At 52.4% G+C, this 17,523-nt stretch overlaps 1 long non-coding RNA gene across 1 annotated transcript in view; it reads right to left on the reverse strand.

Annotated features, from left to right (window-relative positions):
- LOC119970000 overlaps positions 1 to 16,616 on the reverse strand; it is a 66,833-nt gene extending 50,217 nt beyond the window's left edge. Inside the window, exon 1 of the long non-coding RNA XR_005461507.1 lies at positions 15,819 to 16,616. This is a non-coding gene — a long non-coding RNA (uncharacterized LOC119970000). The remainder of the gene's footprint in view (positions 1 to 15,818) is intronic.
- Positions 16,617 to 17,523: the final 907 nt, after the last annotated feature.

The raw sequence follows: 17,523 nt of genomic DNA on the forward strand, positions 1-17,523 counted from the left end.
AGAGGCCAATGTTTTTACAAGGGGCCATAAACTGGGGGAGAACTGAAAGTTGGTGTGAGATGGAGGAACTATACCTGCAAAGTTTGGAGGTTATGGCTATTGTGTGTTGCTAGAAGGTGCTTTTTTTTTCTTTGTGGAGTTATACATTTATAAGGGGGTAAACACCCCACCCCCTGCACCTTCCCTCCCCTCCAGATCCCTGCCATTTGTGGTGTTTTTCTTTTTGGAGGGGACGATTCTCGTTTTTAGGTGTTGTTTCTTTATTGGTCAGGGGAGTCTACGGTAGGGCCCACTGGGTGGGTTTGCCAGCTGAGGGGAGTTCAGGTGCATAGGAGGGCTGTTTCCAAAGGCTAACGAGGGCCTGGTGAGGGGGGAGGTGGAGGGGTGTGTAGGGGGGCCTTCGGGAGGGAGCTGCCAAGCTGGCAGTAAATGCTGGTGAATGGAGGTGAGTATGGGGGAGGAGGCCGTGGGAGGTGGCAACAGGGGGTGTGGTGGGGGGGTGCAGTGGAAGAGGGGAGGGGGAGAGGTCTGGGGAGGAGCGAGGGTGGATTGCGATAATGTGGCAGAGCTGGAGACTCAGCATTGTCTTGGGTGGAGAGGTGGCCATCTTGGATGGGCCTGGTTTAGAGTGAAATGAAAATGAAAATCGCTTATTGTCACAAGTAGGCTTCAAATGAAGTTACTGTGAAAAGCCTCCAGTCGCCACATTCTGGTGCCTGTTCAGGGAGACTGGTACGGTGGCATTAGAGGAGGCAAAGCCAGAGGGGGATGATGGGTGGGAATAGAGGCGTAAGCAGAAATTGTCACATGGAATGTCGGTGGATTGAAAGGGCCGATTACCCGAAAGGGTTTTTGTGCACCTGAGGGTTTGAAAACGGGTGTGACCATTTTTCAAGAAATGCATCTCCGGGTGAAGGGTCAGGTTAGGTTGAGGAAGGGAGTACTCCCTCTTCTCACATGTGTGTAAGGTGTACTTGAGAATTGATTTCTTTGTGAGTCGAGCGGTGTTGTTGGGGGTGATGGGGGTGGAGTATGTGGGAATTGTGATATCTGGAGGTGAGGCTTAGCGCAGGATAAGTGCAGATGCCGGGATGGAGGCTAGATTCGGGTCTTTTGGCAGATAAGCCGTTTTGTGAAAAGGTGAGATCAGTGTTTGGGGATTACGTGGAGACTAACTAGAATGGAGAGGTGTCGGCAGCCACATTCTGGGAGGCACTGAAGGTGGTGGTCTGAGGGGAAATTATTGTGTTCAAGCCGCACAGGAATAGGAGGAGGAGGAGGGAGGAGCATGGACAGTAGTTGGATGGGATAGTCGAGGTGGACAGGAGATACGCGAGGGCCCCCACTAAAGTGTTGTTGTGAAGAAGAGATTGCAGGTGCAGTTTGATAGGTTGATGACGGAAAGGGCAGTGGGGCAGCTATGGCGGGCGAGGAGGGGCAATATGAATACGGAGAGAAGGTGAGTTGTACGCTGGCCCACCAGCTGAGGAGGCAGTTTGCGGGTCTGGATGAGCTGCAGGAGAGGTTTGTGTTGCCGAGGGAGCGAATTTAAATACATACAAGTGAGGGACTTTGTAAGAAAGGAGTGGAGGACTTTTTCCAGGTTGTCGGAATACACTTCATTGGAGCAACTGCTACTGCCGGATGAGTTGGGAGAGGGTAGAATTGGGGATTATATGGGTGGTTAGGGGAGCAGAGGGGGGGGGGGGGGGGGGGGGGGGGGATGCGCAGGTGGCAAGGATCAAGAGCAAATCGGAGGAGGAGTCGCGGGCGGAAATAGGTTTGAGGCTGTGGTGCAAGGCGATGCGTAGTGTGAATTCAACCTCCTACAAATGACCCCGACAATGATGAGTGGGGTTCTTTCAAGTGGTGGCCATAGAGTGCGAGAAGTGTGGGCGAGGGCCGCGTATTATGTGCACATGTTCTGAGGTTGCGAGAAGTGGCATGATAGCACAGTGGTTAGCATTGTTTCGTCAGAGCTTCAGGGTTCCAGGTACGATTCCCGGCTTGGGTCACTGTCTGTGAGGAGTCTGCACATTCTCCCCTTGTGGGTTTCCTCCGGGTGCTCTAGTTTCCTCCCACAATCCAAATATGTGCAGGTTATGTGGATTGGCCTTAGTGACCAAAAAGGTTACGTGGGGTTATTGGCTTACAGGAATAGGGTGGCGGTGTGGGGTTACATAGGGTGCTCTTTCCATGGGACTCGATGGGCCAAATGGCCTCCTTCTGCACTGTAAATTCTATGCTCTGTGATCTATGATCTAAGATACTGGAAAGCAGTGTTCGGGATGCTATCTAAAATTCTGGGGATGGAGGTCTGGCAGGACCCAATGGTGACGATCTTTGGGGTATTGGACGTGACGGAGCGGCTGGAGAGGAAGGGGGCCGATGTTGTGACCTTCGCCTGTCTGATTGCCCAGCGAAGGCTCTTGCTAAATTGGAGGTTGGTGTGCCACAGAGGCGGGGGAGGGGGGGGGGGGCTCGCTGGGGTCTTGTATGATTTTGTCCAGTTGGAAAAGATTAAATTTGAGTTGAGGGGGTCAGCGGTCGGCTTCGCTACACGGTGGGGGTTGTTCATGATAATAGTTTGTGGAACTGTTCGTCGCGGGGGGTGGAGCGAGGGGGAGGATAAGGGGTAAAAGGGGAAACTTTGTACAAACGGTGGACTGTGAATTTGTGGAGTGTGTTATTGCACTTTACTGTGCTTTTTTTTACACATGTTTGAATTAAATTCATTTAAAAAAAGGGTGGGTGAGTGGACAACAGGGTGGCCACCAGGCGGGCAATTTTACAGGCCCTCACCACCTGAAAACCTGCCAGTGAGGGACCGTAAATTTCTGCCCATAGAAATATCGAAAGATTTATGCACAGAAGGCACTCAAGTCTTTGTCTCCATGCTGTCTCAGGGCAATTAGGGTTATGGCTTTGCTGGCATCGACGACATTGCAGGAATTTTTCTTGGAAAAGAAGACATCACATCAGGTTTGATTGCGATGAGTGAGGTGTCAAAAAAGGCATAAAATAGCTTGAGCTGTTCGATGCATCCTGTTGTTATACTTCGGGATATTGCGATTCAGCTGAAACACAGTTTCTTTAGAATATCATTGGATTGTCTAAACGGTGTTGAGTTAACACAGACTAATTAAACTAGTTTGTAGATTTTTTAAAAAAGGTTTGATTGCGCTATCTTCCATGCCCAAACATTTGCTTGCATTCCCTCTATACATTTTAAAGAAAAAAGACGGCGGTTGATACCTAAGGAGAGTTCAGTCCAAGCAAGAGTCTGTTCCTTAGGAGAGGACAAATTGCAATGAATCGTATTCATTGTCTACCAACATATAGGCCTGTTTTTTTGGAGATGGCAGACATCCTGCTTCCAGGTGTGGTGATATGCATCACTGTAAATACACAAGGGGTTAATGTAAATACACATGAACTAGATAGACACAAGAGGGAGCACCAGAGACATGACACACAGACACTCAACCAATAGGCCAGTAAGATAGGACACGACCAATGGGCATTCAAGACACACACAGAGGTGACACTACCACAGGAGGGCATTGCACCAACTCATTTATAAGGACACAGCACACATGATCTTCCTCTTTCCAGTGGAGATATTTAGTGAGTACACAGGGTTGATTTGAAACACATCACAGCCACCACGTGGATTGTAGCAGACTGGTTCATCAGTCTGCGTAGCTATAGCAGGATTAACAGGAGAGTCGAATCCAAGTAGGAGAATCATTAACAGTTTAATAAATGTGTTAAAGCTATCTCCAAGTCTGAACCTTCCTTTGTCAGACTGCATATCAAAGAAGCAGCTTATGCTTCGTCAAGGGCATAACAATACACCGGGGACTAGAATGAGGCTGGGCGGGGGGTTTGTGACACTACTTCAATGGGCAGTGCAATCTTGGGTTGCAATTTACAGGTGGCAATAAATTAAGTGACTTTCACCAGGGCTGCTACTCTGTCAGGATGGCTACCTGCTCACAAGAACTCTTGGGCCAATCACATGGCTGGCTGCTTAGCAGCTTCAGCAGCATGAGTCTGCGGGTGCTGCTACCAGTCCCGGTGATGGCAGAGTGTGCCGATGAAGGCAGATTATGCCAATGCTGTGTGGGTCTCTCCGTGGGCCAGTGGGCCCTCCTATCCTGTCAGGAGGCTGTCATGGTTTACCTAATGGTTTCCCCACATGGCGGAGGGCCTCCTGTTGTTGATTAAATGCGGGTTTAAGCAGGAAGACTGGGTAGGACTCTCGGTCGGCTGACGCCGGAATCAGGAAATGTAACTGGGGGAGAATTGGTTCTGATGTGGAAATCGTGGTGGGCGCCAGTTTCACACCAAATCGCAATTCTCTGTCACCTCGACAGTAGCGCCAATGCATTCCAGAACGCATGTACAGTAAACACTGTTGTCATATCATTAGCGGGACTGACCAGGCTGTGTGGCCGAGCTTACCTTCCCAAGGACTGGGACAGTGTCCAGGTATGGACCACCATTGCTGCAGCCTGCAAGGCAGCCACTGTCCACCCACCCTGGCCCCTGGTTCTGCAGAGTAATACTGGCCATATGGGTGCCCCAACCCCACTAACCCCCACACCCCAAGTCCCAGTCTCCAACCCCACCACACCAGCACTCTAGCCCCCACCATACCAGCCGCGCACCCGATCCTTTGCCATTCCGCCCCCAACTGGCCGCCACCTGCTCGTGGGCATGCGGCGGCCTACCCAAGGCAGCGCTCATTGTAGCCTCCACAGGAGCACCGGACGCAAGCCGAGGAGTATCCTTCTGGCAATGGCAGCGGCAGCCAATGGTACCGCTGGCAACAGGGATGGCCACCAGAGCCAAAGGCCCCCATGATGTTGGGAACCGACGAGGCTACGTGTGCGGGGATGGGGGTAGCACAGGCAGGAGCAGGGTCCATGCTGCCAATGGTGTAGCCCATTGGACCTGGTAAGATCATCATCATAGAATTTACAGAGCAGAAGGAGGCCATTCGGCCCATCAAGTCTGCACCGGCTCCTGGAAAGAGCACCCTACCCAAGGTTAACACCTCCACCCTATCCCCATAACCCAGTAACCCCACCCAACACTAAGGGCAATTTTGGACACTAAGGGCAATTTATCATGTCCAATCCACCTAACTTGCACATCTGGTAAGGCACGGGGTTACGCACCATGCTAACATGTTGGCCTTTTACCTTCTGCAGACAATGGATATTGGAATTCAACCAGCAATAGTGGCCTTCCTCCTAGTTCCCATGGTCATCCTGAACTTCTGCGCCACAGGGTCCTTCCAGGCACCGAGTGGGGACCTGTCTGGGATCTCAGACCTCGGTGCAGGGAGTGATCGACGGGATGCATGTCATCCTACGAGCATCTGCAGATGACACATCAGTGCCTGGTACCCAGGTAGTGTGCACAATGCCGTCATCCTGGCACACTCGAAGATTCAGAGTTTTTTGAGAGGTCACTCCCCTCCCCGCGCTCCACCCCCAGCTAGGAGGTTGGCTCCTGGGCGACAGGGGTTATCCGCTGCGGTTGTGACTGATGACATCTATCCGGAGGACACAGACTGATGCAGAGACCCACTACAAACAACGCCCATGCAGCAACAGGGGTATGATCGAGCAGTGCTTCAGCATCCTGAAGATGCGGTTCAGGTGCCTGTACTGCTCTGGAGCCGCCCCCCCCCCCCCAATATGTCGCTGAGAGGTTTGCCCGCATCGTGCAGCCTGCTGTGTCCTCCACAACTTCGTGCAGCAGTCAGGTGACCTGCTGGAGGAGGATGAACACCAGGCCTCCTCCAATGAGGAAGGTGCAGGGGAGGGTGAGGAAGGGCAGGATATGGGCCCAGGAAGGCACAGCAGGCCGCACAACATGTGCGTCAGGGCCAATGTGGACGGGATTCTCAGATCGCCTCCAGGTTCATCATCTGGGGGTAGGGTGGGGAACTGGCCATGGGCATGGATACCATATCCCCCCCCCACACCCACCCCATGCTCCACGCCCCCCCCCCCCCCCCCCCCCCCCCCCCGCCGCCTGCAACCACTCCGTGATACATACCTGCCACATTACGGGTGCGGGTCCTGGGTTGGCAGTAATACCAGGTCTGGTCCCTAGGATGGAGGGTGATGACAACCCGCTTTGCGATGAGCTCTGGTGCTCCGCAGCATTTGTCAACGTCTGACTCCTGCCCACGGTAACACTTTCCACCGTCTTCCTGGGTGATCCCTGCATGTGAGCTGGCCATTCCATCACAAAGGTGTAGCGGAGATGGGGACGGTCGGGAGTGGGAAGGTGGGGAGCCCAGCGGAGCCCAGCCCACCCACAATGTCTGCCCATTCACCCCCACTCTTGCGCCAGCCCAGACCAGCCCACCCCTCACACCTATCTGACAGAGCACTGAGGCAGGTTGTAACAGTGTGAACAGGTGTTTAATGTGAATAAATATATTCCTCGATGTGCCCTAGCCCCTAACACTATACTGTGCACTGCACCCATATCAACCTAACTGGTGTCTAACCTTCTAGCTTTACGGACCCTAACGCTACGTTTAGGTTGTACCCCACACAGTACATCAGGAGTGGAGGTGGCCTGCTGTGATTCCCGATCTGCGAGAGTCCCCGTTAGCGGCCGTCTTCTGGGGCAACCGGGCCTGGATGCGTCCGGCTGCTGCTCGGGTGTCACAGATGACGTGGTGCCATCCTTTCTGCCTGCTGCCCACCAGGTCGCCAGGGCCAGGAGTCCGAAGTGCTGCGGCATTCTGGCACCTCACTTGCAGGAGTCACCAGCATGGGCCCCATCCTCCCTAGGGTACCCAATGACTCCCAGGCTACACGATGGAACAGGTGTGCAAGCAGAGCTATCCACTGAGGCTCCCCTGCCACCTGGCGCTGCCAGTCCTGGAGCCGGCTGTGGTCTTGACCAGGGTCTATGGCTATGGAGCACAGAGAGTGGACCACCTCCGTCTGGAACTGCGCCACATCACGCTGTGACTGTGTCACCACTTTCTGGGTCTGTGCCACATCAGCAGTGACTGCGCCATCTCCCTTTGGGATGGGTAATCTCCCTCTGCATCTGCGCCACGTCAGTCAGTACCTGGGCAATGCCGCCGATGTTCCCAGCCATGGCCTGCTGTGACTGGGCCATGCTCAGGAATGCAGCAGCAATGTCCAGGTGGCTCTGGCACATGGCTGCCTGAGAGAGGGCAGCCCTGTCCTGGGCCTCAGCCAGCACGTGCACAGATTGCCCCATGCCTTGGACATGCTGATCCAGAACCAAGACCCTTGTCTCCAAGGGTTCACCGCGGACGCCACCCATGCGATGTTGGCCTGGGTGGCATGCATGGTTGGCACCCACCTCCTGCTGCTGTTTGTGGTTGGACTTCTTCAACAGCACCTGCAGGTGACAACCCCTCATGTAGTCCCTGCGACTGAATCATCACTACACATGGGACTGTCTATTCCAGAAGCCCGAAACCCATCTGGACCTCAGCTAGTCCTTGGAGATAGCCTGTCCTCTGACCCTCCACCCCCTCGGGAGTTCCTACCTCCACCTGATATACAGAGCATGCGTGTGGTGCACACAAGATAGTGTCCCAGGAGCCTCTAAAGTACCCAACCGAGGTGAGTATGTGGTGAACCACGTTATTCTATTATATGCATGGTACTGTATCGTACATGCCTGGGCTTGTCCAGGCTGGCTCCGCTTGTTGCTCCTCCCTTCGGGCTTCTATATAAAAGTAGCAAGTCTCCGCCTCCGGACCTAATTTGGGTCCAGAGGCAGGAGGCTTGCTGTTTAGTGTTTTAAAGCCTCAGTTACGTTTATCACTCGTCGTCTATTATTGATGGTGTATCAATTTAATACACTAAACTTCTAAAGATGGACTCTTCACTCAAGATGAACTTCTCACTCAAGCCTGATCGCTTAGAACTGGACCCACAAGCAGCCGACGCTACAGAGATGTTTGAACACTGGCTAAGCTGCTTCGAAGCGTACCTCGCATCCTTCAACGAAGACTTCACAGACCTCCAGAAGTAGGTCCTCCACACACTGGTGAGCTCAAGAGTCTTTAACCTTATCAGGGATGCCTCCTCGTACGCGGAGGCAATAACGCTGCTAAAAGAACATTACGTGAAATCCGTCAACCAGGTATATGAAATGAAAAATGAAAATTGCTTATTGTCACAAGTAGGCTTCAATGAAGTTACTGTGAAAAGCCCCTAGTCGCCACATTCCGGCGCCTGTCCGGGGAGGCTGGTACGGGAATCGAACCACGCTGCTGGCCTGCCTTGGTCTGCTTTCAAAGCCAGCGATTTAGCCCAGTGAGCTAAACCAGCCCCTAAGTGAAAATCGTTTATTGTCACAAGTAGGCTTCAAATGAAGTTACTGTGAAAAGCCCCTAGTCGCATTCCGGCGCCTGTTCGGGTCCCTGCTAGGCACCTCCTCACCACGAGATGGCAGCGCCCTGGCTAATCACTCGCAGAATTCCTGCGTGCCTTGCGCATGCTCTGCCGGAACTGTGACTGCGGGGCAATATCGGCTACCGAGCACGCGGAGCTGCTGATCAGGGGCGTCTATGTCGCGGGCAAGAACTCGAACTATATCCGCCAGCGATTATTAGAAGGGGGGACACTCAGCCTCCCAGAGACAGTACAACGCACTGGAAGTGGCCTCCCAGAACATGGGGGCATACACCTCCGACCGCGCGGCACCCTAGTGGGCTTCATGAGTGCCGCCATCAACAGACCCGGGTGCAACGCAAGCCTGCGCCGCGCACTGGCCCGCCAACGCCAGAGGCCCAAAGTGCTACTTCTGTGGCCAGAGTAATCACCCCCGACAACGCTGCCCGGCATGGAACGCGACTTGTAACAGCTGTGGGAAGAAGGGCCACTTCGCAAAGGCCTGCCAGGCCCAACCCCCCCCCCCCCCCCCCCCCAAACTAATTCTTCTAGGCCCAGCAGCAGGCAGCGCTGCTGGGCCTAGAAGAATTAGTTTGGGGGGGGGGGGGGTTGGGCCTGGCAGGCCTTTGCGAAGTGGCCCTTCTTCCCACAGCTGTTACAAGTCGCGTTCCATTCGGGGCCACCCCCAGCTGCCGCGCCACCCGCCATGTGCGACCCGTGGGAGCCGCCATCTTTAATTTCGGCCGACCTGTGCGACCCACGGTGGCCGCCACCTTGGACACCATTTTGCACCTCACCCACCACGTGCGACCCATGGGGGCCGCCATCTTGGACACCACGTTACACCTCATCCGCCATGTGCGACTCATGGGGGTCGCCATCTTGGGACCACTCCGCAGCTGCCCGGGTGCCCTGCTCACCCGACCATACGCTGGCCGTCTGACCGGCCCACCGACCGCCTTCCGACACTCGCCTCCGTCACACCCGACCAGTCCCCGCCGCACCACCTCGCTAAGTCCACGATGAACGTCTGGATCAACGGGCACGAGACGGCCTGCCATTTCGACTCCGGGAGCAGGGACAGTTTCATACACCCAGGTACAGTAAGGCGCTGCTCCCTCCCCGTCCTACCCGTGACCCAGAAAATCTCCCTGGCTTTCCGGATCCCACGCAGTGGAAATCCGGGGGTACTGTGACGCGACCTTCACTGTGCAAGGCGTAGAGTACACCAACTTTGCGTCCTCCCCCATCTCTGCGCTGCCCTATTACTGGGGCTCGACTTCCAGTGCCATCTCCAGAGCCTTACCTTAAAGTTCAATGGACCCCTGCCCCCTCACCGTATGTAGCCTTGCAACCCTTAAGGTCGCCGCACCCTCCCTCTTCACAAACCTCACCCCGGACTGTAAGCCCGTCGTGACCAGAAGCAGACGTTACAGTGCCCAGGACAGGGCCTTTATCAGGTCGGAGGTCCAGTGACTCCTGCGAGAGGGGATCATTGAGGCTAGTAACAGCATCTGTAGAGCCGAAGTGGTGGTTGTCAAGACCGGGGAGAAGCACCAGATGGTCATTGGTTATAGCCAGACCATCAACCAGTATACGCAGCTCGATGCGCATCCCCTTCCCCGAATATCTGACATGGTCAATCAGTCTGCGTACCACCAACTCCCTATCCGCCTGGAGGACCGTCAATACGCTGCCTTCGAGGCAGATGGCCGCCTCTATCACTTCCTCAGGGTTCCCTTCGACGTCACCAATGGGGTCTCGGTCTTCCAAAGGGAAATGGACTGAATGGTTGATAAGTATGGACTGCGGGCCACATTCCTGTACCATCAACGTCACCATCTGCGGCCATGACCAGCAGGACCATGACGAGAACCTCCACACAGCGAAACTCCTGAACCTAACTTATAATAGGGAGAAATGCGTTTTTCGCACAACCCGCCTGGCCATGTCGGCTACATCGTGGAACACAGAGTCCTGGGGCCCGACCTCGACTGCATGCGTCCCCTCCTGGAACCCCCCCTCCCCCACTGCCCCAAGGTCCTGAAGAGATGCCTGGGGTTCTTCTCTTACTATGCCCAGTGGGTCCCCAACTATGCCCGTCCACTGATAAAGTCCACCACTTTTCCCCTGACGGCGGAGGCCTGACTGGCCTTCGACCGCATCAAAGCGGACATCGCCAAAGCCGCGATGCACGCTGTGGACGAGTCCATCCCTTTCCAAGTGGAGAGCGATGCGTCGGACTTTGCTCTGGCCGCTACACTCAACCAGGTGGGCAGGCCCATGGCCTTCTTCTCCCGTACCCTCCATGCCTCCAAAATTCGACACTCCTCCGTCGAAAAGCAGGCCCAAGCCATCGTAGAAGCTGTGCGACATTGGAGGCATTACCTGGCCGGCAGGCGATTCACTCTCCTCACTGACCAACTGTCGGTTGCCTTCATGTTCAATAACACACAGCGGGGCAAGATTAAGAACGACAAACAAGATTCTGAGGTGGAGGATCGAGCTCTCCACCTACAGCTATGATATCTTGTATTGACCCGGGAAGCTCACTGAGCCCCCCCCGATGCCCTCTCCTGCGGTACATGTGCCAGCACACAAGTAGACCGACTCCAGGCCCTCCACAATGACCTCTGTCACCCGGGGGTCACCCGCTTTTTCCACTTCATCAAGGCTCGCAACCTGCCCTACTCCATCGAGGTGGTCAGGTCCGTGACCAGGTACTGCCAGGTCTGCGCTGAGTGCAAACCGCACTTCTATCGGCCAGACAGAGCACATCTGGTAAAGGCCTCCCGCCCTTTTGAGCGCCTCGGCATGGACTTCAAAGGGCCCCACCCCTCCACTGACCATAATGTGTACTTCCTCAGCATCGTTGACGAGTACTCCAGGTTTCCCTTCGCCATCCCCTGCTCTGACATGACCTCTGCCACCGTCATCTAGGCCCTGCACAGTCTTTTCACCCTGTTTGGGTTCCCCACCTACATCCACAGCGATCGGGGCTCCTCCTTTATGAGTGACGAGTTGCGTCAGTTCCTGCTCAGCAAAGGCATCGCCTCCAGCAGGACGACCACCTACAACCTCTGGGCAAACCGACAGGTGGAGCGGGAGAACACGATGGTCTGGAAAGCCGTCCTTCTGGCCCTACGGTCGAAAAGTCTCCCAGTCTCCCACTGGTAGGAGGTCCTCCCTGATGCGCTTCACTCCATCCGGTCGCTGCTATGTACAGCTACTAACGAGACTCCTCATGAACATATGTTTGCCTTCCCCAGGAAGTCTACCTCCGGGGTCTCGCTTCCATTCTGGCTGACAGTCCCAGGGCCCGTCCTTCTCCAGCAGCATGTGCGAAGCCATAAAACTGACCCCCTCGTCGAGAAGGTCCTGCCGCCCAATGCAAACCCCCAATATGCCTCCGTGGCATGCCAGGACGGGTGGCAGGACACGGTCACCCTTCGAAATTTGGCTCCTGCAGGCTCCCTGGAGACCATCACCACCACCCCCCACCCTACACCATCTTCCCCTACACCTGCCCACCTCCCTCGCGAACTGACACCCGCAGGCCCACCGGCGACAAGCACCACCACCTCCGCCCGTACATTGTCCCCCCACCCCTTCGCCGACTCAACATCTGGGTGAAGAAGAAGAAGACAACACGCTCCCGGACGCATAGGTCTCGACGCCGGTGCCCACACCACAGCCGGGACTGAGGCGATCACGGCGGAAGGTCAAGACCCATGACAGACTTGACCTTTAAGACCACTTCACCCCCGCCGGACTCTTTTTTCAAACAGTGGGTGAATATGGTAAACCACAATATTGTATTATATGCATGGTACTATATCGTACATTCCTGGGCTTGTCCAGGCTGGCTCCGCCTGTGGCTCCTCCCCTCGGGCTTCTGTATAAAAGTGGCAAGTCTCCGCCTCCGGACCCAGTTCGGATCCAGAGGCAGGAGTCTTGCTGCTTAGTGCATTAAAGCCTCAGTTACGTTTATCACTCATCGTGTATTATTGATGGTGTATCAGAGTGTCTCCGGGATGGCGGAAGGTGTTTAGAGACAGCTGTGACAGGAAATCAGTGTCTACATCAGAATCGAGCTCTGGGGTATCCTGGGTTTCAGCAATTGTGTCAATTCCGTATCAGTGTCGCCGTTGCTGCTCGGTACACAGGGGTGGGGGGGGGGGGTCTCGTTGTGGCTGGGGGTAGCGGACACCAGAAGCTCCTGCCCCATCATCAGCAGCTCTTTTGCCGCAGCCTGCAAGGCAGCCACTGTCCGGTGGTCACCTTCCAGTTTTCTCCCGCTCTCGGCGATTATGGAAGGCCTTCTCTTGGGGAGGGGGCAACAGAAAATGCACAGTGTTAGACAGCCCAACGCATGCAGCCCAGCGGGTGGGTAGCTGGTGGCTTCAGTGGCCATGGCACTCGGCCATGGCGGCCTGGATGGGTGCCGGCATGTGGTGCAGGGCGGGAGTTGGGCCACCCTCCAGGTGGGGTTACGGGTTTGTGGGATGGGAGTTGGTGCCCGGGGCACAGTGCTGCCTACTCACCCTGGCCGCCCTGAGGAGGTCATGCAGTTTCATCCTGCACTGCAGGCGGGTCCGGACGGTGTTGCTGATGCCACCTGCATCCAGGCACAGTGAATGGCAGAAGCTGGCAGCCTCCTTCCTGGGCTGGGGCACAGGGTGGTCTGCCTCTCCTCCACAGCATCCAGGAGGGTCTCAAGCCCGGTGTCCGTGAATCTCGGGGCCGCGTGTCTTGCTGCCATCTTGTTGGCTAGGGTGGTGTGTGTGGAGAGTGCACTGTATTTATGTGGTTGTAGCTTGTCAGCCTCCTGAGTGTCAATCACAAAACTGGCAAATCCAGCACCATTTCCGATTGGAATTCATTGTGTTCCACGCAGTGCCAGTGCTAGCACCTAAACAGTCACTGAATCAGTCCAGTGCGCTGCCAGTTTTGCTGTTGTGGAAGTCCACGAATCCTGACCCGGGCCAGGATTCTCCCCTACCCGGCGGGGCAGGGGGTCCCGGCGTATTGGAGCGGCGTCAACCACTCCGGCGTCGGGCCTCCCCAAAGGTGCGGCATTCTCTGCACCTTTAGAGGCCAAGCCCTCACATTGAGGGGCGAGGCCAGCGCCGGAGTGGTTGCCGCTCCGCCGACCGACCCGTGAATCGCCGTGGGTGCCCGCTGACCGGCGCGGGGGGGCCCGCTGACCGGCGGGAAGCGATTCCCGCCCCCGCCGATTCCCGGGTGGCAGAGAATTCGGGCCACGGCGGGGGCGGGATTGACGCCGGCCCCGGGCGATTCTCCGACCCCCCGGGGGTTCGGAGAATTCTGCCCCCAGTGTCAATACCTAGTCTCAGGAAAGGAGAATCCAGCCACCTTACTTAAATGGCCTAATTGGGCTTCCGGAAGGTGGGCTGTCTGCCACTGTTCCTATTGCTGACAAAATGGTGGGAAGGCTTCCCACACAGCACCAGATGCCATTTTGCCAGCCTTTCTGCCTCCTAGCAATCTGAACGTCCTGTGCAACTAAGCAGCAAATGAATGGTAGCTACAGAATGTGTTGAATCATCCGCTGTCTGTTTTTCTCATTAAAAAGTCTATGCCCACCTTCAATAAAAGCGTCCCCTCAATAAATACCTCTGAAACCTGTTTTCATTCGCAATTTCTCCCCCTAGCTTATGCCTTATGAATTTATGAAGCAGAAACTGTGCAGGTGACAGGTCAGAGGCCACAGGGAGGAATTTCCATTATGATTTGACAACAAGCAATGAATCTCTGGTATTCTCAAAAGACCAAGCATTTTCACAGGGGGCTGCTGAAGTGACAAGGGGCTGCTCAGGTTTAAGGGGCAAGTCTGTCACAGCTGACCCCCAGCAAGCCAACCTCTGCCATACCTTACTCCTTTTGTCTGTCACACTGTAGCATTGACCTTTCGTGGCAGAGAGCATTGGGGTGAGAAGATAAATCCTGCTCAGCAAACACAATTGACTCGTACCACTTGGTGTTTGCTGCATGCTAACCAACCAGAAGCATCCACAGCACACAGAACCATGCAGTGCTACAAGCAGTCACAGGCAATATCAATATCCTTCAATCCTTTTTCATTAAAAGGAGGAGCTCCAAAGGCCACAGATAAATCAATCCAAAATGGAGGTCATGCAAATTTAATGATACAGCCATTTGCTTTCTGCATCTATCACAATTACATTTCACGAATACACATTATATGAACAAAGCAATGAAAAGCACCAATTTCATTTTCTTGCTTTCTTTGTGTGCTCAAAATGACACCTTTCAAAAACACTGCAGTACAGCAGCACACTGTCCAATTGTCCCCTTGCTTATGTTATTGTTTATTGATTTTGTGGGAAATAAGATTAAATGAAATGCCACAGACAAAATCCTTCTCCCAGTCTGGGGAATAACGTCTATTTTATTCTGGAGAAATAATTCAATCTGTGCCATGTAATTATTGCTTTTCTTCCACTGATTTGCATATTTTATAAATTGGTTTATGGAGATTTTTTGTAAAGCTTGTAGAACACCCACAATTAATATTTAATTTGTCATTTTTACAGCTGAAGCAAATGAAAAGATAAATGATACAAAAGAAACAAATTTAACATATGAGGTACAAGTGGCTGTCCACTTTAATAGTAGGCATTGGACTGGTTGGAATCTGTATTGTAGTAGCGTCACAATGAGTGCCTTTTCAAGATGAAAATGGACATCAATAGCTTGCTACTGCAGCCTTCAGTGCTGTCTGGAATGGATTTCACACACTTCGTCAGGATGGAGTTGTTTTTTTTTAAACAGTTGTGTGATAGTGACACTTGTGGACATGGAAGGCATTACCCGGTAGAAGATTAAAAGCATTTGACCATTAGCTGTCCATGAGTCCTGTAGTGGAGTGATTTCGTACACTTGGACAAGAGATCAGAGTTGTGCTTTTATTTTTGCACACATTCCAGTGTAATGGTGAGGAAAAGCTAATCAAAACAGCACAAATTATCTTCCTGGTAAATGGTGCCATTAGAGATGGGCGGGGGGGGGGGGGGGGGGGGGGATAAGACACACGGCTCAGAAACTCATTAACAAAATGGCATGATTCCAACAGAGAGGAGCTATTTAAATGATACAGTACAATTCGAGTCATTTTCTTCCTGTGAAATGTAAAGGCTCGCTGCAGGAAACAGCGGTGTTTCCATGTGTGTTTTTATCCCTTCCTCTTTCTGCCTATTTTAAATAGCAAAGGGATGAGATACTGTGGAAGGGGGGCCAGAGGAATATGACAGATGCCTTTCAGGCTCTTAACAAATACTATTCTTACAAGCTGCCTATATCAGCCGAAGGCAAAATAGGGAGAAAGGATTAGATTTTGTTGTTTTCTCATTTAAATCTTACCGCTGAGGCGTAGCAGACAGCTGAGTTGTTGAAAGATAAGGAACACACCGATTGTGGAAGGCTTTAGGGAACTGTAGCAAAGAAGAAACATCCTCAGTTTTCTTGTTGCAATAAAATGAGTTTTCAGAATCCTCACAGATTACCAGTCTCTGATCCAGGCCCTTCTAATTAAGTCTCAGTATTTCCACATTTAGAGTAGGAGAGAAGGTCAAAGGAAGTTAAAGGATTTAATGAAGCAACTACTATTCAGGTAAAAAAAACCCGAAATATATTAATGAAAAGCCATGTACTGAAATATGTTAAATACATAACAGGAAAGCCATGGCAATGGCAGAGGCTACTGTATCCAAGGCTAACATTACTGTTCCATGAAGATTAGTTTTCCTGTACTCTCTTTTTTTATTCCTGGCTAACAAAAGATGATGATTTTCACAGACATGAGCAGCATTTGGAAACAATTAAAACAAAAATCCCGAGGCAGCATCTGTTTTCACATAGCACAGGCTTTCATCACTTTCCAGTTTTTTTTTTTTGCAGACGGTGACATTAAACAATGTTCCAGCAAAAGTTCCCTATGTTTCTCAAGGTTCGGAAAAAAAGAATAGGATTTTCTGCAAAAACAAAGAAACGTCGTTCTGTGGAATTCCGACGGAGGCTTTGGAAATCTACTGATGTAGAATTAGCCAATTGGAGACGTTTGATTGCCTCGCAAATTCTGGAACACACCCTTCAAAATAATGAGATAATCCTGGGCCAGTCCGGTGTTTAGTGAATTAGCGTGCCTTTTTCCCAGCGGAAGTGTCAGAATGTTTTCTTGAAAGGAGACTGTAGATAACAGATTTGAAGGATAGCAGTAAGTTTAAGATAACGCCTTTTTAGTGAGAAGAGTTCTCAAATCACTCATTTTCCTGCCACCCAGTAACCATTACTACTGCAGCATGACCACATATTTTCATTGGTGGGACTGTGGGAGAGACTACCAGAAAAGTGTATAAACCTGTGAACAACAAGTGTCGGAGATTGTACTGTATTTCTGTTGTGAACTGTAAATATTTATAGTGCTATAATGCTCTTATTAGGTGTCATGTTGAGGCAAGCTGAATCAAATTAAATTCTTGGCCATGGAGGGAGAGAAAGTGCCCTCTGCAAGTATCACACCTATCACCTCACAGAATGAAACAAAGGACATACAAAATAATAAATAAATAAGAATGACATCTCCATTAGAAAAATAGTCTGTTTTGAGGAAAGGGGAAGCTTGTACCTGGAGAATTCTTTCCAAATGATTCTAAAGGCTGCTTGCAGCTCTGACCCAGTCGGCAATCACACATACACATGGACTTGGATGCGATTGGCATGTCAAATCCATCACCAGTTGATTGGAATAGATTACTGAGTTGATGGAGCTGTAAGAGTCAGAACATCTTTCTGCAGGAGCTTGTGAAGACCCCTGTAATAATGATGATAGGTTATTGCCTGAGTGCTCTGCAGAACGAAGCAGCAAACAACACAGAAAAATCCTCCTAAGGGCCTTCCGCAGATCAACAGATATATAAAAAAAACAACTGTTATGTGCAGTAATGCTGGTTATGGACCATAACTCCTGCAGCACTGCTTGTTCTTTGAGGTCACAGTTAAAAAAAAATTGCACTATCATCCGAGAAAATGTTTTAATGCAGTAGATTTATCAAAAATCTGACCTGGA

The sequence above is a fragment of the Scyliorhinus canicula genome, chromosome 8, assembly GCF_902713615.1.
Source record: "Scyliorhinus canicula chromosome 8, sScyCan1.1, whole genome shotgun sequence".
In the NCBI taxonomy this organism is placed as follows: domain Eukaryota; kingdom Metazoa; phylum Chordata; class Chondrichthyes; order Carcharhiniformes; family Scyliorhinidae; genus Scyliorhinus; species Scyliorhinus canicula.